Here is a 21,524-nt window from a genome sequence, read left to right on the forward strand (position 1 = left end):
ATGTTCTATAATTCACTTAAGGGCACCGTACCTTACGATATTCCTTAGTTACTCTATCTCTCATCAATCCGTCCTTTGTGTGTGACCCTGTAGGTTTTCGCGGCGTTGGCAATTATATTAAATCATGTATTTAACATAATAAACAGTGAGCGGTATCTAGCAACACATCACTGCTACCCAAGACACGAAAATGTCATGTGATCTGACAATTCCTTCTGTGATAATACTTATGTGTATAATTACCCTTTTGCCCTTATGTCTATATTGAACACAAGGTATAGACCGTGTCATCCTTGTCCAGTTCAATATTGGGCCCGTAGACATTTATCCTGTTATGCAGGATGGGCAAATTCCATCTAGGTCACTCATGTCCCTCAGCATGCTTCGTGGAGTACCCATCAACTGTCTTTATGGTTATCCAGTTACGGACAACGTTGGATCAGCAATAAAGCACTCGACTCTACACCTAGGATCCATAGTGGTTTCAGGTCGAAGAGTGGAATACACTATTATCACCATGAGAACAACTTATGACACTTTGCATAACGTTCTATATAGTATTCTCATAGCGGGTCAATCCGGTATAAATATTACTCTTAATATTCATACCTATGTTTAAGACTTAATAACTCTTTATCCATGATCCATGAGATGTGATCATCAGTCTACAGACATAATAGTCTTAATGCTTTAATGTTATCCCACTTCACACTAAAGCTCGACTACGGATACTTTAAGAATAGCGCCCTTATGTTTAATGTGTTCTCATGATTAAGTCACACTTAATACATTAAACGGACTATCTATTCTAGGGACTTTATCAATCAATCATAATAAAGAAAAAGCCTTTTATTAATTCGATACAAGTACCAAAAGTATTGGCCTCTAGGGCTTACACCAACACTTTCAACCTTAAATTTTGTTAAAAGCAATGCATACATTTTGAAATTTGTATCACGAACTATGAGGTTTTGATCCCTCATTTTTTATGTTGGTACGTAGGCACAAGACCAAAGGTCTTGTAAAAAAAAAATTAATGAATTCTTTTCTCATCCCCCCATTCTATTTGTTTGTAAACATCACTTTATACCAAGTACATATGCACAGAAAAAGGGCTCCCTAGGAGTACCTAGAACACTTTGGGCGCTAACACCTTCCCTCTGTGTAACCAACCCCCTTACCTGTAATCCATGACTTTTTATTAGTTTTGATTTGAAAACTTCTTACTTTTGGGTTTTATTCGTACTTTTTCCCTTTTCCCTTGGAAACAATTAAAGCGCGGTGGTGACTCTTGTTATTTGACCTCTAGCTTGTCAATAGCTTGACGATCATGAATTTCCCGCTACACTATCCACGCTGTAACACCTCAAAATTTGCCCTCCTCTCTTGGGACTAGCTTAGCATATTGCATTTCATTTTTTAGGACATTAGGCATTACATCTTTGCATATCATGTGGAAACAATAAGCAAGTCATCCTCCTAGGTTTTTCTCAGAAGATGGAGAGGTTAAGAGTTGCAAGCCTAAGGGTTTCATGAATTGATCACCAATCATCTGAGGGTTTGTGCTTCAATTAGGGTTTCTTGGTTCTTCAAGGAGGTTGAGTATTATCTTGGTTGAAATGGTGCATCATCATCATCATGATTCATTATTTCTAATCAGATTCCTTGGGATTAGGGTTTTGACCTCTGGTCAACCCTAATCAGTTGCATTCTACCAATCAGGGTTTTTCAAGGAGATGAGGTCTTTAATGAGATGGGGATCATCATATGATTTTGTTGAGCTTGTATAAGCTAGGGTTTCATTTTGGTGCCATTTCATCAAGTGGTTGAGGTTCAGAATCATCTGTGCATGGCCAAGTCATCTGTCAACTACAAAAGTCAACTGTCAGGTCAACTGTTGGATTTGGAGGTGGGAAGTGAGTGGAAATACTTCATTCATGTTCAAACAAGTCTCATTTTACATTTCAAACATCAACATTGAAGAATTTAAAGTCAGGGCAAAACTTTCCAAAAATAGAAAGTGACCTGTAATTTGAACTTGCCAAAAATGGAAAGGTTTTCAACTCAAGATTACATCCTCAAGAAAGCTTCAAATGAAATTTTGTTGAACATGAAAGTTGTAAATATTTCTCTCCCATTTCCAAAAAGTCCAAGATCATCCATTTCTCATGTGTGGTTAAGGAGATATGATCAAAACTCGACAAAGTGTACATGGAACTTCAAATGGGCATAACTTCTCAACCAAGACTCCAAATTGGATGGCTCTTTTTGCATTGTTCTTATTTTGACCTCTAGTTTCCAAATCATGCATTACATGACATGCATTACATTCACATGAGCATTTGGAATTTCCTTTGATTTTGGAGGGAAAATATGGAATTTAAAATTTGGGCATTGTTTGAACATTCTACCATTGCATTTGGCTCCAAAACATCATTTGAAGTGAATTTGAAGGGAAATTCGTGCACTATTCACCATGCATTTTCATGCATAGGGTGAAAACTCATTTTGCACTTACACTCCCTAACTCATTCATTTCATTAGCATATGGTTTAAGCTTAATTAAGCATGATTAGTGGAGCATATATAAGCTAAACCATAACTGTTTTTCAGTTAACAACAATCACAATTTTCAGATCTAGAAATTCTTCACACTTTTTCTCTCAAAATTTTCTCTCAAATTCTTCAAGCAAATCACATTCAATTGCTTAATTCATCATATTGAAGCATCACTGAGCAAGTTTGGAAGAGGATTCACATGAAATCGTGCATGATTGAAGCATAGTGAAGCTTGGAAGCAACAATGGCAAATCAAAATTCTGTTGAAATCGTGTGCAATTGAGCTTTGATCTTTCATCCAATCATCCATACAAGTGTTGTAGAAGAAGTTTGGAGCATTGCAAGGCTTGAATCAACACGAATTCCAAAGCTGCTCTCCAAGAGGTTCCAAATCGATCCTCTTATTTTTCAAATTCATTATGCTAATGTTGTAGATCTTGTTGTTGTGATCATTCTGAGCTTCGAATCATTAATTTCCATGCATTATTGTGTTAGATATGGTAGATTAAAGTTTTGATGATGAAATTTATTTTGCTCGATTCACTTGATGTGTGATGTTATATGCTTAGCCATGCCTTGATCTTTGATCTCCATTGAATGTGCAATGTGTTGATGTTCTTAATTATGAAATCTGAGACAAATGTTCTTGATGTTGTTGAATGCTCACTGTTCATGGCTGCGTGCGTGAAGAAGATGATTCAGAGTCTAAGGCCACGGTTTTGATCCATTAGGCCATGCTAAAGCGTTGCGTTAGGTGTTTCCTAGGGTTATTTCGTGATTGGCTGCATGACTTGCCATGCGTGTGTTCTGATTGGGCCAGCGCATTAGTGAAACGCAGCGTTTCACTGCCTGGCGCCAAATCATTTCAAATTAATTAAATAATTCCAATTAATCCATTTAAATTGTTACATTTTTATTTCATTTCATTTCAATCTTTAAAAAAATCATATCAAATTGAGTTTTGATCCAAAAAATATGTGGTTTTTAGCATTGTGTCACATTTCCTGTCTAGTTTTTTTTGATCATTTTTCCATAAATTGTGCTTGGCTGGAAAATATTTTGTGCTAGGGTTTGTAAACATGTATGCCTTTTGTACCTTGCCTTGCCATATCATTTGTGAAATGCTGAGCTTTTATCCAATGAATCTGAAATTTTACATGTTGAAACTAGACACTTTGCTTGAAATTATGGTGTTGATTTGGTATTTTTATCATGTGTCATTGCTGTTTTATGATCATGTTAAGGTAGGTGTGACAATTTGTGTCACACCTTTGCTTGTTCATCTTATGTGATGTGTTTACCATGCCTAATAAATTCCAATTGCTCTGATTTGTTGTATGATGCTTGATATGAATGTTGTGAATGAACATGAATTTTCTTGGAATTATTTGATTGATTTCTGATTTGATTGGGATTTTTCATTCTGGTTGGTCACATTTGAGCTTTAAAATTGCTTTGAACTTCATTTGATCATGAAATACTTTTGGTATATGATATTGATATGAGACCTTTTGGATTGTGTTCTTGATTGAATGAAATTGATCCATGTTAAATTTCATGTTCTGTTTTGAATGTTTGACCCTCTTTTGACCCTAGGCTTTGACCTAGTGGTTTGGACTCACTGTTTGGGTTGTGAATTTCAGGTTAAGAAGCATTACCATGATGAAGTGGTTCACTCATTTGGATTGATTAGTTGATGGATGTTGGCTAACCTTATGTTGTTTTGTAGGTTGATGCCAAGTTATTTGTGTTGTGCCTTGCACATTGTTGCTTGCTTATCTGTCTGATTGTGTGATTGACTGTTGTCTGTTTGACTGTTTGAACTTTGTACTGATTTGTTTGATGTTTTCACAGGTACATTAGTTGCTTTAAGTTCACTTTGAACTTTTCTTTGCTTGGTTGCTTAACCACTGAGGTATAACTTCTCTGACTTCATGTAGTCTGGAAGACCTGTCCAATTATGTGGGCAGACACCTGTCTGAAGCCCTCCTTAAGAGGCAATGCTTGTGTTTGTTTACTTTTGTGCCAAGCAGGAAAAGACCTCTATGAGGCAATTGGCAGATAGAAGAGATGTGTAATCCATCTCCTGCTATTCAGTGTGTCATCCACTTTGCTCACACATCTTGTGTTGATGCATTGGGGATAATAACCCAAGATCATGTTGTGTCAGTCACTTGTGGAGAAGAGTTCCAACTTTCTGAACTCCCACACTTTCATTTGTCTGAAGCTCTCCCAGGCCAGGGATAAGAGCTGTGAGGTCTTATCCTCACTTCCTATTTCATCTGCTTCACCCTAACTCTCAATGTTAGGGTTAAGAGCTAACTACACCCAATTCCAGTTGGCTTGTGTTTCACAGCCTAACCTTGTATGAGCCTAATTGATTGCATATAGTGTGTGTGATTGTTTATTGTGCTTGTGTTGCTTGACTGTGCTGTTTAGGATAGCTTGCTCCCTGTGCAAGTTAGATAGAAACCTCAACCTAGGACCATTGTGGATTGCATGATAACTATTAGGCTCGAGTCAGGCTCCCTTCTAGTTTGTCATTTCCCAGTCTCTGGTTAGGTTAGAAGTTCTCCCCTGTTAAGGGGATCTACGTCGCCCTAATCCTCATACCAGATGAGGTACGTAGGCAGGAGATCGTACGAGATCTCTCTGGGCACCCTTTTTCTTTTTTGTGTGTGTTGGTTTGACAGTTATTACGCTCGAGTGCCAGACTCCCTATTAACTTGTTTGTTTGTTAACTTTCTTGTGTGTGTTAGGAGATGGATGTAAGACCAGCGATTGGCATTCTGTATCCTGTTGGTGTTTGTTTGCGTGGAGTCTAACGTAAGCCCAGCAATTGGCAGTTGGTTTCCAGTGTGTGTTTGTTTGTTGGAGTCTGACGTAAGCCCAGCGATTTGCATTCGGTTTCCCGTGTGTGTTTGTTGGTTCAGAGTCTGATGTAAGTCCAGCGATTGGCATTCGGTTTCCATGTTTGCCTGTTTGTGTGGAGTCTGACGTAAGTCTAGCGATTGGCAGTCGGTTTCCTGTGTGGGTTTTGTTCGGCGTGCGTGAGCCGAACTACGTTAGCTCTGATTCTCATTCCAGATGAGATACGTAGGCATAGGATGCGATATCCTAGCGAGCCCGTTCCCCCTCTTTCCATCTGTGTTTTATTCCAGTGTGTGCGTGCATTCTTTGAGCAGTGTTTAGCAACCTTTCTTCTATCCTTTTGAGCGTGGATCCCGTCGAGTACGACAGATGCGTAGGGGTGCTAATACCTTCCCTTCGCATAACCGACTCCCGATCCCATCTCTCTTTGGTCGCGAGACCATGTCTTTTCCAGGTTTACTTCGAGCGTTTCCTTTCCCTCTTTTGGGATAAATAACGCACGGTGGCGGCTCTGTTTGTTTTGTTTAGCCCGCCGGTTGTTTTTCGCGGATGCGACAGCTGACGACTCTGCTGGGGACATAGAAGTTGACCTCTTGCTGGTCCATCTTCCCTAAGCGAGTCTCTCCTAGCGCTCTCTAGGATAGTTTAGGTTGCTTGTGCTGCTCTATTTATTGCATTTATGATTATTATGTTGTGTATATATTTGCATAAATGTTTGCATGCATCATATTATCATCGTGCTGTCTTCTGTACAGGTGGTTTCTCTGATTTGGGGTGGGTGTTCTGAGTGGGGCTAAAACCCAGGCCCGAGTATACACCTAGGATTAGTGTGGTCTCACGTTTCCTCACATGTTGGATCAGCATGTTGTTGCGACGTGACATACCACAAGCCGGACGAGGTTCTTTTGAGTGAGCTCTTCCTTAGTGGGGTATTCCACTTTGGTTGGGTTATCTCTTTAGGGCTATTGACTTCGGTGACCGTGCTTTCCCGGATCTTTGGTTTAGACGATCTTAAGAGAGCTGCAACGGCACACCCGAAAGGGCAAACCCGTTGAGTATCTTTGCCCGATTGTCGAGACCATTATCCGCCTTAGGACGACTTGATTAGAATTCACCTGTGAGGGGAGGGTTGATTCCTACAGATGCATGTTCTGATGGTGACTTTGATGGCGACTAATGGTTCCGTTATTGATCAGAGTCATATTTATAAGTCAGATTTGTGGATTTATTTCCGAGACGCCGGAGTGCTGTCTGTAACACCCCGATAAAAATAAGATAATTATTTAATTTAAGTTAATATTATATTTATTAATTTAATTAAATAATTTAAATTATTGGATTATTATTATTATTATTGGAATAATAATTATCGGAAAATATATAAGTTGGAAATAAGAAAAAGGTCCCATTTAGTAAAAAGGGTTATTTTTCACGTGAAAAGGAAAAGAGACAGAAAAGTGGAAAAAGGGCAAAGAGCCAGAGAACAAGGTTTGAAGAGAGGAAGAGCTTAAAGCTGAAAGATTCGCCGGATTAACTCAGGTAAGGGGGGTTTATCTTCGATTAACGGGTATTATGGGATGACATGTAGTGGGTAGTGATAGACCATTGAATTGTTCCTGATTAGAATGATGAATGTTGAAATGTATGAACTTATGGATGAATGTGATTGAGTTAAAATTGAAGAAATTCGTAAAAATTAGATGGAAAAATGTTAGGATTTGTGAAGTCGAATAGGAGATAATTCGTGTTAGGTGATGTGAACGATTATTGTGAAAAATTGGACTGTGGAAGGTTGGAATTGGGAGATCTCGTAGCAGAGAACACCATTGCAGATCTGGAAATCTGGGTTCTGGTCATACGCGTATGGCACTAGGCAATACGCGTATGAGGTGGTCTGGTACGCGTATGGCACTAGGCAATACGCGTATGGATGAGGAAGAGGATGTTTTGAACGTGGTTTGGTCTCTGTTGGTACGCGTATGGGAGAGGTGTTACGCGTAGCATACGCGTATGAGATGGTGTTACGCGTATGGGCTTGGCCAGGAAATGGGCCATACGCGTATGGATATGGGGCATACGCGTATGGGCAGAATTTTGGTTTTCCTGAGTTGTTGTCGTGCAGTTTTGGTCGTTCAGACGAGTGATGTAGTTTAGCTGATGTATGATATGGTAGGGATCATTTCCCGTTGTTTTGAGAAGTATAGGTGTTAGTAGAGTGTGCTAATACCGTGATTGATTGTGTGGCATGACATGATATGATTATGTGATAAACATGCTGATGATGTATGATTGTATGCAATTGTAAATGGACTGTTTATGGCTTAGAGTGTGAGCATATGTCTATTTTGAATTGTTGTTGATGTTTGCATGCTAGGTGATTTAGCATGTATATTGTGGCCTTTATGGTGGTAGCTAATTCCCATGGTGAGGAATTAGTGAGTTGTTGTGAATTGTTGTTGATGTTTGCATGCTAGGTGATTAGCGTGCATATCATAGCCCTTTGGGGGTGGTAGCTAATTCCCATGGTGAGGAATTAGTGAGTGAGTCACTAGGTCTCAAATGAGTGGGACTAGTGGGCTTGGTAGCCGTACTTGGATTTGGTCGGTGAGGTTGAACTATATGTTCACAAATAGTCGGTACCGCATGCATGGAGTCTCATTGCATAATGTATGTATGTATGGCGTATAATATGAATGGATGTATTCCAATATTATATGTGTTGTTTTGTGTTGATGTTGATTATTATTATAATTATGAGTTAATGATCGCCGTTGCTGAATATGTGATCTGATTAGGGTGATGATATGTGTTAAATTACTTAGCATTACATGATGTTTTATAATGCTTATTATATCGATTGAGGAACTCACCCTTACAACTATTTTTCAGGTAACGAGCAGTGAGTTGAGTAGAAGCTAATGTTCGAAGTCTAGTGTAATTTCCTTAGTGGGTCATGCTCTGATAGATGTAACATCGGGACGGGATGTTTTGTCTTATTTTCATTGTTGGTTGTTGAATGATCTTACATGTATGAGTTACATGTTTTTGAATGATCGATTTGATCTGTATCCGCTGCGTATTATGCAAATGTTTTAATTGATAAATAAATGAGCATGACAAGCTATTTTGATAAATGCGGGAAGTTGTTTGTGTGACACCCTTAACTGCATAATTACTCTGATTGATATATGTTGTTATTTTAATTAAATATTTGGGGTATTTTAAGAATAGAGATGGCTGGAAGAGGTAGAGATGATAGGTGTTGTGTAACCCTATCAGTACTTATTGTTTTAGCTTGTGGGGTTTTCAGAATAGAGATGGCTGGAAGAGGTAGAGATGATGCTGCGATTGCTGAGGCTCTGGGTATGCTAGCTGGAGTACTTGGAGGGAATCCGAATGTTGCGGGAATGGAAGCTGCTCGTCAATTGAGTGAGTTCCAGAAGAACAATCCTCCAATGTTCAAGGGAGCATACGATCCAGATGGTGCTCAGAAGTGGTTGAAGGAGATTGAGAGGATCTTCCGAGTGACTGAGTGTGCCGAAAACCAGAAGGTCAGGTTCGGTACGCATATGCTGTCAGAGGAAGCGGATGATTGGTGGGTTGCTACCCGCACTGAGTTGGAATCTGCTGGGAATGCTGAGATCACTTGGGCTGTGTTCAGAGAGAGATTCCTGAGGAAGTATTTTCCAGAGGATGTCAGAGGGAAGAAAGAGATAGAGTTCTTGGAATTGAAGCAGGGCAGTCGGTCTGTTACTGAGTATGCTGCTAAGTTCACAGAGCTGTCAAAGTATTACACTCCCTATAACGAGGCTACTGGGGAATTTTCTAAGTGTGTGAAGTTTGAGAACGGGTTACGCCCCGAGATCAAGCAGGCTATTGGATATCAGCGGATCAGAGTGTTTTCTGACTTGGTTGACTGTTGCAGGATTTTTGAACAGGACACCAAGGCTAGAGCAGAGAGCTATCAGCAAAGGGTTGATAGGAAAGGCAAGAATCAGAATGATCGTGGAAAACCGTATGCAGCTGGCAAAGGTTTCCAGAGGCAGAGTGGGATGAAGAGGCCTAGTGGGGGAGACTCTAGTGCCCCTGCTAAGTGTTACAGATGTGGTCAGGCTGGACATCGTATCCATGAGTGTACCAGTAATGAGAGGAAATGTTTCAAGTGTGGAAAAGGTGATCATTTGGCTGCAGAGTGCCGGTCAAAGACTGTGACTTGTTTCAACTGTGGAGAGGTGGGTCATATCAGTCCACAGTGTCCTAAGCCGAAGAAGGAGAATCAGTCGGGAGGCAAGGTCTTTGCTTTATCGGGTTCTGAGACTTCTGCAGATGATCGTTTGATCCGAGGTACGTGTTATATTAATGGCTTTCCTCTTGTAGCTATTATTGACACAGGTGCGACTCATTCCTTTATATCTTTGGATTGTGCTGTGAAACTTAAGTTAGAGATATCTGAGATGCATGGTAGTATGGTGATTGATACTCCTGCGAAGGGTTCAGTGACTACTACTTCAGTTTGTTTGAATTGTCCTTTGAGTATTTTTGGTAGAGACTTTGGAATGGACTTTGTGTGTCTTCCACTAGTACAGGTTGATGTTATCCTGGGTATGAACTGGTTGGTGTTTAACCGAGTCTATATCAACTGTTTTGATAAGACTGTGATTTTTCCTGAGATTGAGGAAGGAAAGAGTTTGTTTCTATCAGCAAGGCAGGTGGATGAGGAAGTAGCAGATGGGGCAGAGTTGTTTATGCTGTTGGCGACTTTGGAGGCTAAAGATAAACTAGTGATTTGTGATCTAGCCGTGGTGTGTGATTTTCCTGATGTGTTTCCTGAAGAAGTGAATGAATTGCCGCCAGAGCGTGAAGTTGAGTTCTCGATTGATTTGATACCGGGTACTAGACCGATATCGATGGCTCCTTACCGTATGTCTGCTGTTGAGTTAACTGAATTGAAGAGTCAGTTGGAAGATCTGTTGGATAAGAAATTTATTCGTCCGAGTGTGTCGCCGTGGGGTGCACCAGTGTTATTGGTTAAGAAGAAAGAAGGTACTATGAGGTTGTGTGTGGACTACAGGCAACTGAATAAAGTGACGATCAAGAATCGGTATCCTTTGCCGAGGATTGATGATTTGATGGATCAGTTGGTTGGTGCGAGTGTGTTCAGCAAGATAGATTTGAGATCGGGATATCATCAGATACGTGTGAAAACTGAGGATATTCAGAAGACTGCTTTCAGAACAAGGTATGGACATTATGAGTATTCTGTAATGCCTTTTGGCGTGACTAATGCGCCTGGAGTATTTATGGAGTATATGAATAGGATTTTCCATCCGTATCTAGACAAGTTTGTTGTGGTGTTTATTGACGATATTTTGGTATACTCGAAATCTGAAGAAGAGCATGCTGAGCATTTGAGAGTGGTTTTAGAAGTTCTAAGAGAAAAGAAGTTATTTGCTAAACTGTCTAAGTGTGAATTTTGGTTGGAAGAGGTTAGTTTTCTTGGTCATGTGATTTCAAGAGGTGGTGTTGCTGTTGATCCTTCTAAGATAGAAGCGGTATCTAAGTGGGAAGCTCCGAAGTCAGTTTCTGAGATAAGGAGTTTTCTTGGACTTGCAGGTTATTATAGGAAGTTCATTGAGGGATTCTCTAAGTTGGCGTTACCGTTGACGATGTTGACTAGAAAGGGGCAAGCGTTTGTTTGGGACTCAAAATGTGAAGAAGGTTTCCAAGAGTTAAAGAGAAGGTTAACTACTGCTCCTATTCTGATATTACCGAGTTCGTCGGAAGCATTTGAGGTTTACTGTGATGCTTCATTGTTGGGTTTGGGTGGTGTGTTGATGCAGAATAAGCAGGTTATAGCTTATGCTTCGAGACAACTGAGGGTTCATGAGAGGAACTATCCGACACACGATTTAAAGTTGGCAGCCGTGGTATTTGTTCTGAAGTTATGGAGGCATTATTTGTACGGGTCAAGATTTGAGGTTTTTAGTGATCATAAAAGTTTAAAGTATTTGTTTGATCAGAAAGAGCTGAATATGAGACAGAGGAGATGGTTAGAGTTTCTGAAGGATTATGACTTTGGTTTGAATTACCATCCGGGTAAAGCAAACGTAGTGGCTGATGCATTGAGTCGGAAATCATTGCATATATCTATGTTAATGGTTAAGGAATTGGATTTAATTGAGCAGTTTAGAGACTTGAGTTTGGTGTGTGAGAGTACTCACAATAGTGTTAAATTGGGAATGTTGAAGTTAACGAGTGGTATTCTGGATGAGATTAGAGAGGGTAAGAAATCCGATGTGCTTTTGGTGGACAAGTTGACTCTAGTGAATCAAGGTCAAGGTGGTGAATTCAGAGTTGACAAGAATGGTGTTTTGAAATTTGGTAATCGGGTGTGTATTCCGGATGTTACCGAACTTAAGAGGAGTATCCTGGAGGAAGGACATCGTAGTGGCTTGAGTATTCATCCTGGAGCTACGAAGATGTATCATGATTTGAAAAAGTTATTTTGGTGGCCGGGAATGAAAAGAGAAATTGCGAGTTTTGTTTATTCTTGTTTGACTTGTCAGAAGTCAAAGATTGAGCATCAGAAGCCGTCTGGGCTAATGCAACCGTTGGCTATTCCAGAGTGGAAGTGGGATAGTATCAGTATGGATTTTGTTTCTGGTTTACCGAGGACAAATAAGAATTTTGAAGTTATTTGGGTGATTGTAGACAGATTGACGAAATCGGCTCATTTCATTCCGATCAGAATGGATTATCCGTTAGAGAGATTAGCTGAGCTGTATATTGAGAAGATTGTAAGTTTGCATGGTATTCCGTCGAGTATTGTTTCGGACAGAGATCCTAGATTTACCTCTAAGTTCTGGGAAGGTTTGCAGAGGGCTTTGGGAACTAAGCTGAGATTGAGTTCTGCATATCATCCGCAGACTGATGGTCAGACTGAGAGGACGATTCAGTCACTAGAGGATCTTTTGAGGGCTTGTGTTTTGGAAAAGGGAGGTGCTTGGGATTGTTATTTACCTTTGATTGAGTTTACCTACAACAATAGTTTTCATTCGAGCATTGGTATGGCACCGTTTGAAGCTTTGTATGGTAGAAGATGTCGGACACCTTTATGTTGGTATGAGTCCGGTGAGAGTGTTGTGGTTGGACCAGAGATTGTTCAACAAACTACGGAAAAGATTAAGATGATTCAGGAGAAGATGAGGATTGCTCAGAGTCGTCAGAAGAGTTATCACGACAAGAGAAGGAAGTCACTTGAGTTTCAAGAGGGAGATCATGTGTTTCTTCGTGTCACTCCGATAACTGGGGTTGGTCGAGCTTTGAAGTCGAAGAAGTTGACACCTCGATTTATTGGTCCTTGTCAGATTTTAGAGAGGATAGGGGAGGTAGCCTATCGTATCGCTTTACCGCCGTCACTTGCGAATTTGCATGAGGTTTTTCATGTGTCTCAGTTGAGGAGGTACATTCATGATCCGTCGCATGTGGTCCAAGTAGATGATGTCCAGGTGAGAGATAACCTGACTGTTGAAACATCACCTATGAGGATTGAGGATCGAGAGTTGAAGCAGTTGCGGGGTAAAGAGATTGCGTTGGTAAAGGTAGCTTGGGGAGGACCAGCAGGTGGCAATGTGACTTGGGAACTTGAGAGCCAGATGAAGGAGTCTTATCCAGAGTTATTCGCTTGAGGTATGTTTTCGAGGATGAAAACTCTTTTAGTGGGGGAGAGTTGTAACACCCCGATAAAAATAAGATAATTATTTAATTTAAGTTAATATTATATTTATTAATTTAATTAAATAATTTAAATTATTGGATTATTATTATTATTATTGGAATAATAATTATCGGAAAATATATAAGTTGGAAATAAGAAAAAGGTCCCATTTAGTAAAAAGGGTTATTTTTCACGTGAAAAGGAAAAGAGACAGAAAAGTGGAAAAAGGGCAAAGAGCCAGAGAACAAGGTTTGAAGAGAGGAAGAGCTTGAAGCTGAAAGATTCGCCGGATTAACTCAAGTAAGGGGGGTTTATCGTCGATTAACGGGTATTATGGGATGACATGTAGTGGGTAGTGATAGACCATTGAATTGTTCCTGATTAGAATGATGAATGTTGAAATGTATGAACTTATGGATGAATGTGATTGAGTTAAAATTGAAGAAATTCGTAAAAATTAGATGGAAAAATGTTAGGATTTGTGAAGTCGAATAGGAGATAATTCGTGTTAGGTGATGTGAACGATTATTGTGAAAAATTGGACTGTGGAAGGTTGGAATTGGGAGATCTCGTAGCAGAGAACACCATTGCAGATCTGGAAATCTGGGTTCTGGTCATACGCGTATGGCACTAGGCAATACGCGTATGAGGTGGTCTGGTACGCGTATGGCACTAGGCAATACGCGTATGGATGAGGAAGAGGATGTTTTGAACGTGGTTTGGTCTCTGTTGGTACGCGTATGGGAGAGGTGTTACGCGTAGCATACGCGTATGAGATGGTGTTACGCGTATGGGCTTGGCCAGGAAATGGGCCATACGCGTATGGACATGGGGCATACGCGTATGGGCAGAATTTTGGTTTTCCTGAGTTGTTGTCGTGCAGTTTTGGTCGTTCAGACGAGTGATGTAGTTTAGCTGATGTATGATATGGTAGGGATCATTTCCCGTTGTTTTGAGAAGTATAGGTGTTAGTAGAGTGTGCTAATACCGTGATTGATTGTGTGGCATGACATGATATGATTATGTGATAAACATGCTGATGATGTATGATTGTATGCAATTGTAAATGGACTGTTTATGGCTTAGAGTGTGAGCATATGTCTATTTTGAATTGTTGTTGATGTTTGCATGCTAGGTGATTTAGCATGTATATTGTGGCCTTTATGGTGGTAGCTAATTCCCATGGTGAGGAATTAGTGAGTTGTTGTGAATTGTTGTTGATGTTTGCATGCTAGGTGATTAGCGTGCATATCATAGCCCTTTGGGGGTGGTAGCTAATTCCCATGGTGAGGAATTAGTGAGTGAGTCACTAGGTCTCAAATGAGTGGGACTAGTGGGCTTGGTAGCCGTACCTGGATTTGGTCGGTGAGGTTGAACTATATGTTCACAAATAGTCGGTACCGCATGCATGGAGTCTCATTGCATAATGTATGTATGTATGGCGTATAATATGAATGGATGTATTCCAATATTATATGTGTTGTTTTGTGTTGATGTTGATTATTATTATAATTATGAGTTAATGATCGCCGTTGCTGAATATGTGATCTGATTAGGGTGATGATATGTGTTAAATTACTTAGCATTACATGATGTTTTATAATGCTTATTATATCGATTGAGGAACTCACCCTTACAACTATTTTTCAGGTAACGAGCAGTGAGTTGAGTAGAAGCTAATGTTCGAAGTCTAGTGTAATTTCCTTAGTGGGTCATGCTCTGATAGATGTAACATCGGGACAGGATGTTTTGTCTTATTTTCATTGTTGGTTGTTGAATGATCTTACATGTATGAGTTACATGTTTTTGAATGATCGATTTGATCTGTATCCGCTATGTATTATGCAAATGTTTTAATTGATAAATAAATGAGCATGACAAGCTATTTTGATAAATGCGGGAAGTTGTTTGTGTGACACCCTTAACTGCATAATTACTCTGATTGATATATGTTGTTATTTTAATTAAATATTTGGGGTATTTTAGAAGGGTGTTACACTGTCCGTGGTATTTATCAGTGGGGATCCGTTTATTTCAGGATTCCCTGGGTTGGTTCAGAGGGTCTTGTGGTTATCTGTTAAGAGGACTTTCTGGTGATGATGGTGATGTATTCTACGGTTCCGTTTATTTCGGAACCCTGAGCTGGATTTATGGTTACTCAGTACCTCAGATGGTTGTGATCAGTTCAGAGGTTGTAACTCAGTGCAGTGGATGTTCAGAAGACTTGGAGGATGGCACAGTGAATTGCATTCATACATCAGCATCATTCACATTTTGCATTTATCTGCATCTAACTCATGTTTATCCATATGTAGGGGACATTTTTTGATTGAGATCCCGGTTGAGAGACTTCTTTGTTCCAGACATGAGGCCCGACTTGAAAGATGACGTCGTCTACAGTTTCTTCAATCCAGAGATTGATGTGTTGAGGGATATGATAGCATTGATTACACCTGACCATGTGGGGTTGTTCCGTGAGTATTATGGTGGAATTCTGAAGGTGGTTTTCAGGCTCACAGACAGTGATAGGAGCGCCATCCATGCTCTTCTCCAGTTTTATGACCCTGGTTTGAGATGTTTCGTCTTTCTGGATTTTTTGTTGGGGCCTTTGATGGAGGACTATGCCAGCATCCTGGGTATTCAGATCCGAGATCAGATTCCTTTCTATGTCACTAAGGAGGAACCTGATGTTGTTGAGATCTCTCGTGCTCTTTATTTGAGTCTAGAGATGATTAAGGGGGGTTTGAAGGAGAAGAGAAAGTTACCCGGTTTTCATCTGAGTTTCTTGGAGGCTAAAGCCAAGGAGCATGCTGTTGTGGGTAATTGGAGGACCGTTTGTGCTTTGATTGCTGTGAGCATCTATGGGATAGTCATGTTCCCTAATCAGAAGAACTTTGTGGACATTAATGCCATCCGGGTGTTTGTGCAGAGGAATCTCATTCCTACCTTGGTTGGGGATGTTTATTACTCGGTCCATAATCGGAACGAGAAGAGGCGAGGGGGATTGATCAGATGTTGTGCTCAACTGTTGCACAAATGGTTTATGGGGTATCTGCCTTCCAGAGGTGCTTTTGTTTCTCTTGATCCTACGGTTAATTGGGCGACCAGGTTGATGGGTTTGCGGGCCAAGGACATAGCTTGGACTCACAATGGTATGGCTGGACTGTAGCACCTCAAATTTGCACCTCCCATTTTGTATATACATTTTCATTTTTAGGTCATTAGCATTGCATTGACCACTACATTAGCATTGCATTGTCTATTGCCTAGTGCAAGTCATCAGTCAAGACTGGTCAGGAGATCCAGTTGTGCAAGCAAGAAAGTGAATTTCCTATGGAATCAAAGCCCTAGGGTTGGTTCATTGTGTTCATGTGACCCAAGAATCATTTTGAAGTGGTTTGGTCAAAGGATGGATGCTCAGAGATCATAAGTCATTGTCCAATTCATCTGAAACCCTAGAAAGTCAACCAAAGTCAACTGTGCATTCAACCATGGATTTGAAGGTGGGAGATGGTTAGAGAGGCCTCATTCATGTCCATACAAGTCTCATTTGACATTTCAAACATCAACAATGAAGAATTTGAGGTCAGATGAAAAGTTTCCAAAAATAGTAAGTGACCTGTAATTTGAAATTGCCAAAAATGGAAAGGTTTTCTCCTCAAGATTACATGATCAAGCAAGCTTCAAATGAACTTTTGTCCAACATGAAAGTTGAAGATCTTGTTCTCCCCTTTCTAAAAAGTCCAAGAACATGAATTTCTCATGTATGGTTGAAAAGATATGGATCAATCATGGTCAATTGAATTTGAACTTCAAACATGCATAACTTTTGAACCATGAGGCCAAATGAAGTGGTTCTTTTTGCAACATTTCTCTCTTGACATGCACTATCCAATTCATGCATCATAGGCCATGCATTTCCATTACAAAAATATGTGCATTTTCATTTGAATTTTGGAGGGAACTTTTAAATTTGAAAATTATGCGTTGCCTTCACATTTCATCACTTGCATTAGCCTCCAAACATATTTTTGAATGCATTCCAAGCCAAAAAAACGAGTACTGTAGCATTGCATTACATACATAAGGGTGAATTGGCAAATTTGCAAAACACCTTGGTTTTCATTAATCCCTTGGCATTTGGCTAATTGTGATTAACAAACATGATTAGTACAGCATATAAAAGGAAAAGCATAACAGAAAAACAGATTAACACTTCATAATTCTCAGATCTGAAAAATCTCTTCAAACTTTCTCTCTCACTTTTCATCAATTTTCTTCAAAAGCATTGCCTTGTTATTGTTTGTTTCATCACATAGGAGCATAGTGGAGCATTGTTAGAGCAAGATCCAGAGGAATTCATCAAGAATCAAAGTTGTTGAAGTTTACATCCATTAATGGCAGTTGGCAATTCTGGACAAATCGTGCAAGATTGAGCTATCATTCCTCATCCATTCATCCATCTAAGCCTTGAAGAACATTTGTTTCTACTTTCCAGGACCTGAATTGAGCAATTCCACTTCTGCATCTTCATTAAGGTCAGAATTCGACTCTCGTAATTCGTGAAATTGATGTATGCATGTTGTAGATCTTTCATTGGTGGTTACACTGAGATTTAAATCCATGAAATCCATGCAGAAATGAATTAGTTATGAGGATTTTAAGTTTGGCATGTGAAATTTGTTTGCCTCGATCCATTCATGTTAGTGAGAATTAGGTTAAATTGGATGTGGATTAGTGATGTACGGGGAAATATGAGCCCATTGGTGTAATTGTTTTTTATTTCTGGACACATGTGTTCTTGAGCCTCAAGAACATGATGAATATTGATGAACATCCTAGGGTTTTAGTTTCCAGAAGCTTGTTTGATCCTTCCGCGCCTGTTTTGCATGCGTTTGAGTGTTAATCTCCATGTATTGGTACGCGTGGCGTTGATGTGGCAAATTGGTTGGCTGATAGCGCTTCCCGCTGCCACATGGACTTAAGTGAAACGGTGCGTTTCACTAGGAAACGCGCCACTTTCAAATATCAACTTAGTTCGATCCCTGGCTCGTACATTTTCCAAATTGCCTTGCTGATTTATTTCATTGTTCTTCATGCCATTCACACTATGCTTCATCATGTTTTTTATTTTTTCTTCACTTCCAAAATTCATAATTCCATAAATAATGATCCAAATGGCATGGGATTTTTTGCATCTTTCTCCTCATCATGTCTAGTATTTTTTGAGCATTTTTCCAGAAATTGTGCACGGTTGGAAAATATTTTGGCTTAGGGTTTGTGTATGCATGTCCAATTTCAACCTTGTTTGCCATATGCTTTGTGAAACGATGAGTTTTCATCCAATGCTTTTGAAATCTGGTATGCTTAAACTAGACATCTTGCTGGACATTTTGGTGTTGAGTTTGCATTTTTAGCATTTATGGTTGTTGAGATATGATCTGGTTAATGTAGGTGTGACAATGTGTGTCACACCTTTGCTTGCTCAATTTGATGATTTTCTTTGCTATGCCAAATAAATGCCAAATGATGTGATTTTTGCATGATGCTTCTTCTGGATGTTAGGATTGCTCATGCATTTTTGTGGAATTTTTGGAATGATTTCTGATTTGTTTGTTATTTTTCTTTCTGGATGACCATTTGTGGACTTTTGAATAGTCATGAACTTCCATGATTTGTGAAATGCTGGTTGTGTATCATATAGATTTGAAATTTTGCACATTGCTTCTGGACACTTTGAAGCTTATTGTGGCTTTGGTTTGAGGCATTTATCATTTGTCAATTCTGTTTTAAGCTTGTGTGAAGTTGATGTAGCCATTGTGCCCTATTTGAGCTTGTTTGTGCCTACCTTGACTTGATGAATTTGATTGCCATGCTTAAACTTGTCCAAATGCCTTGATTTTTGGTATGTTGATCATGTGATGTGTTCTGTTTAACCATGATTTTTCTTGGGATTTATTGAACCATTTTGGAATTAATGTGGATTTGTTCATTCTGTTGCTTCAATGAGCTTCCAACTTGCATGCTTTGCCTTATTTGACTTGTGAAATGATTTTGGTGCATGATATGGATGTGGAACTTTTTGGATGATGTTCTTATTGGATTGAAGTTGATTCATGTCAATTTTCATGTTCTGTTTTGAATTATTTCCCCCTCTTTGACCCTAGGCCTTGTCCTAGTGGTTGGTGCTTATGTTTGAGCTTTGTTTTCAGGATAAGAAGCATGTGGCCATGAGAGGATTGATTCACATTGCTTGAATTGGATTATTTGGTTGATGTTGACTAATCTTGACTTGTTTTGTAGGTTGATTTTATTTCATTTGAGTTGGGCTTGTGCCTTGCACATTGATGCTTGGCTTGTTTGACTATGTCTGTTGACTGTTGACCATTTAATTGTCTGTTTGACTTTTTGAGTTGTATACTGATTGAGTTAGATTGTTTTCAGGTACATTAGTTGCTTAAGTTCTTTTGAACTTGCTTTTGCTGTTGCTTGGTTGCTTAACCATTAGAGGTATAACTCACTGACTTCATGTAGTCTGGAAGACCTGTCCTGTTACTTGGGGAAGCACCTGTCTGAAGCCCTCCTTAAGAGGAAATGCTTGTGTTTGTTTATCTTTATGCCAAGCAGGAAAAGACCTCTATGAGGCAATTGGCAGATAAAAGAGATGTGTAATCCATCTCCTGCTATTCAGTGTGTCATCCCATTGCTCATATTACATGTTGATGCATTGTGGATATTAACCCAAGATCCTTGTTGAGTCAGTCATATGTGGAGAAGAGTTCCAACTTTCTGAACTCCCACACCTTCTTTGTCTTGAAGCTCTCCCAGGCCAGGGATAAGAGCTGTGAAGTCTTATCTTCACTTCCCATTTCATCTGCTTCACCCTAACTCTCAATGTTAGGGTTAAGAGCTAGCATCACCCGATTCCAGTTGGCTTGTGTTTCACAGCCTAACCTTGTGTGAGCCCACTTTGTTTGTATATAGTGTATGCTATTTGTGTGAATGATTGCTTTGCCTGTGCTGATTAGGATAGCTTGCTCCCTGTGCAAGTTAGATAGCAACCTTAACATAGGGATGGTATGCATGACAACTTCTAGGCTCGAGTCGTAGTCTCCCTAGTAGTTTGTGTCTCCCTTTGTATCTGGTTAGGCTAGTCCTTAGTCCCTGCGTAGGGGAACTACGTCGCTCTGATCCTCATACCAGATGAGGTACGTAGGCAGGAGATGAGCTGATCTCTCCGGGCGCCCTTTTTGTTTTGTCTCTTGTGTGTGTTAGGAGATGGATGTAAGACCAGCGATTGGCATTCCGTATCCTATTGTTGTGTGCTTGGAGTCCGATATAAGCCCAGCGATTGGCATTTGGTTTCCAGTGTGTGTTTGTTTGGTTCAGAGTCTGATGTAAGTCCAGCGATTGGCATTCGGTTTCCATGTTTTCCCGTGTCTTGTTTGTTTGTTGGAGTCTGACATAAGTCCAGCGATTGGCAGTCGGTTTCCTATGTGGTTTTGTTTGGCGTGCGTTAGCCGAGCTACGAGTGCTCTGATTCTTCTCTAGTCCGAGAAGATACGTATGCATAGGATGCGACATCCTAGCGAGCACGTTTCCCCTAGTCCCGAACTACGTCGACTCTGATGTCTGTGCTTGACAGACTACGTAGGCCCAGGATGCGATATCCTGCAGAGTTAGTTTCTTTTGTTTTTTGTGTCTCTTTCAGCCAGTGTTTGTTTGTTTGAGTAGTTTTAGCAACCTTTATCCTTCCTTTTGTGCGTGGATCCCGTCGAGTACGACGGATGCGTAGGGGTGCTAATACCTTCCCTTCGCATAACCGACTCCCGATCCCATCTCTCTTTGGTCGCGAGACCATGTCTTTTCCAGGTTTACTTCGAGCGTTTCCTTTCCCTCTTTTGGGATAAATAACGCACGGTGGCGGCTCTGTTGTTTTGTTTTCCCGCCGGTTTTTCGCGTAATGCGACAGCTGGCGACTCTGCTGGGGATAAAGAGAAGTTGACCTCTTGCTGGTCCATCTTCCCTAAGCGAGTCTCTCCTAGCGCTCTCTAGGTTAGGGTTTGGTTGCTTTTGCTGTTTTATTTATTGCATTCATTTATTTATTGTTTGCATTTATGTTTGCATTCATTCATATGCATCTGTTCATCTGGTTGTGCTGTGTTGTCTCTCTGTTGTGGTGGGAGTTACTCGAGGTAAAAGGCCCAATACCCAGGCTATGAGTGAAATCTAGGAAACCTAGGAATAGAGTGATTCATGGGAAGCGGGTGGTATTGCGCCACTTAGCGGAACATTGATATCACGAACAGTTCAGACCCTGATGGGATATTATCGTTACATACTTCGGGTGTGTATATGATGATATTCTGTGAAAGGT

Source organism: Lathyrus oleraceus, chromosome 5, assembly GCF_024323335.1.
Source record: "Lathyrus oleraceus cultivar Zhongwan6 chromosome 5, CAAS_Psat_ZW6_1.0, whole genome shotgun sequence".
Taxonomy (NCBI): domain Eukaryota; kingdom Viridiplantae; phylum Streptophyta; class Magnoliopsida; order Fabales; family Fabaceae; genus Lathyrus; species Lathyrus oleraceus.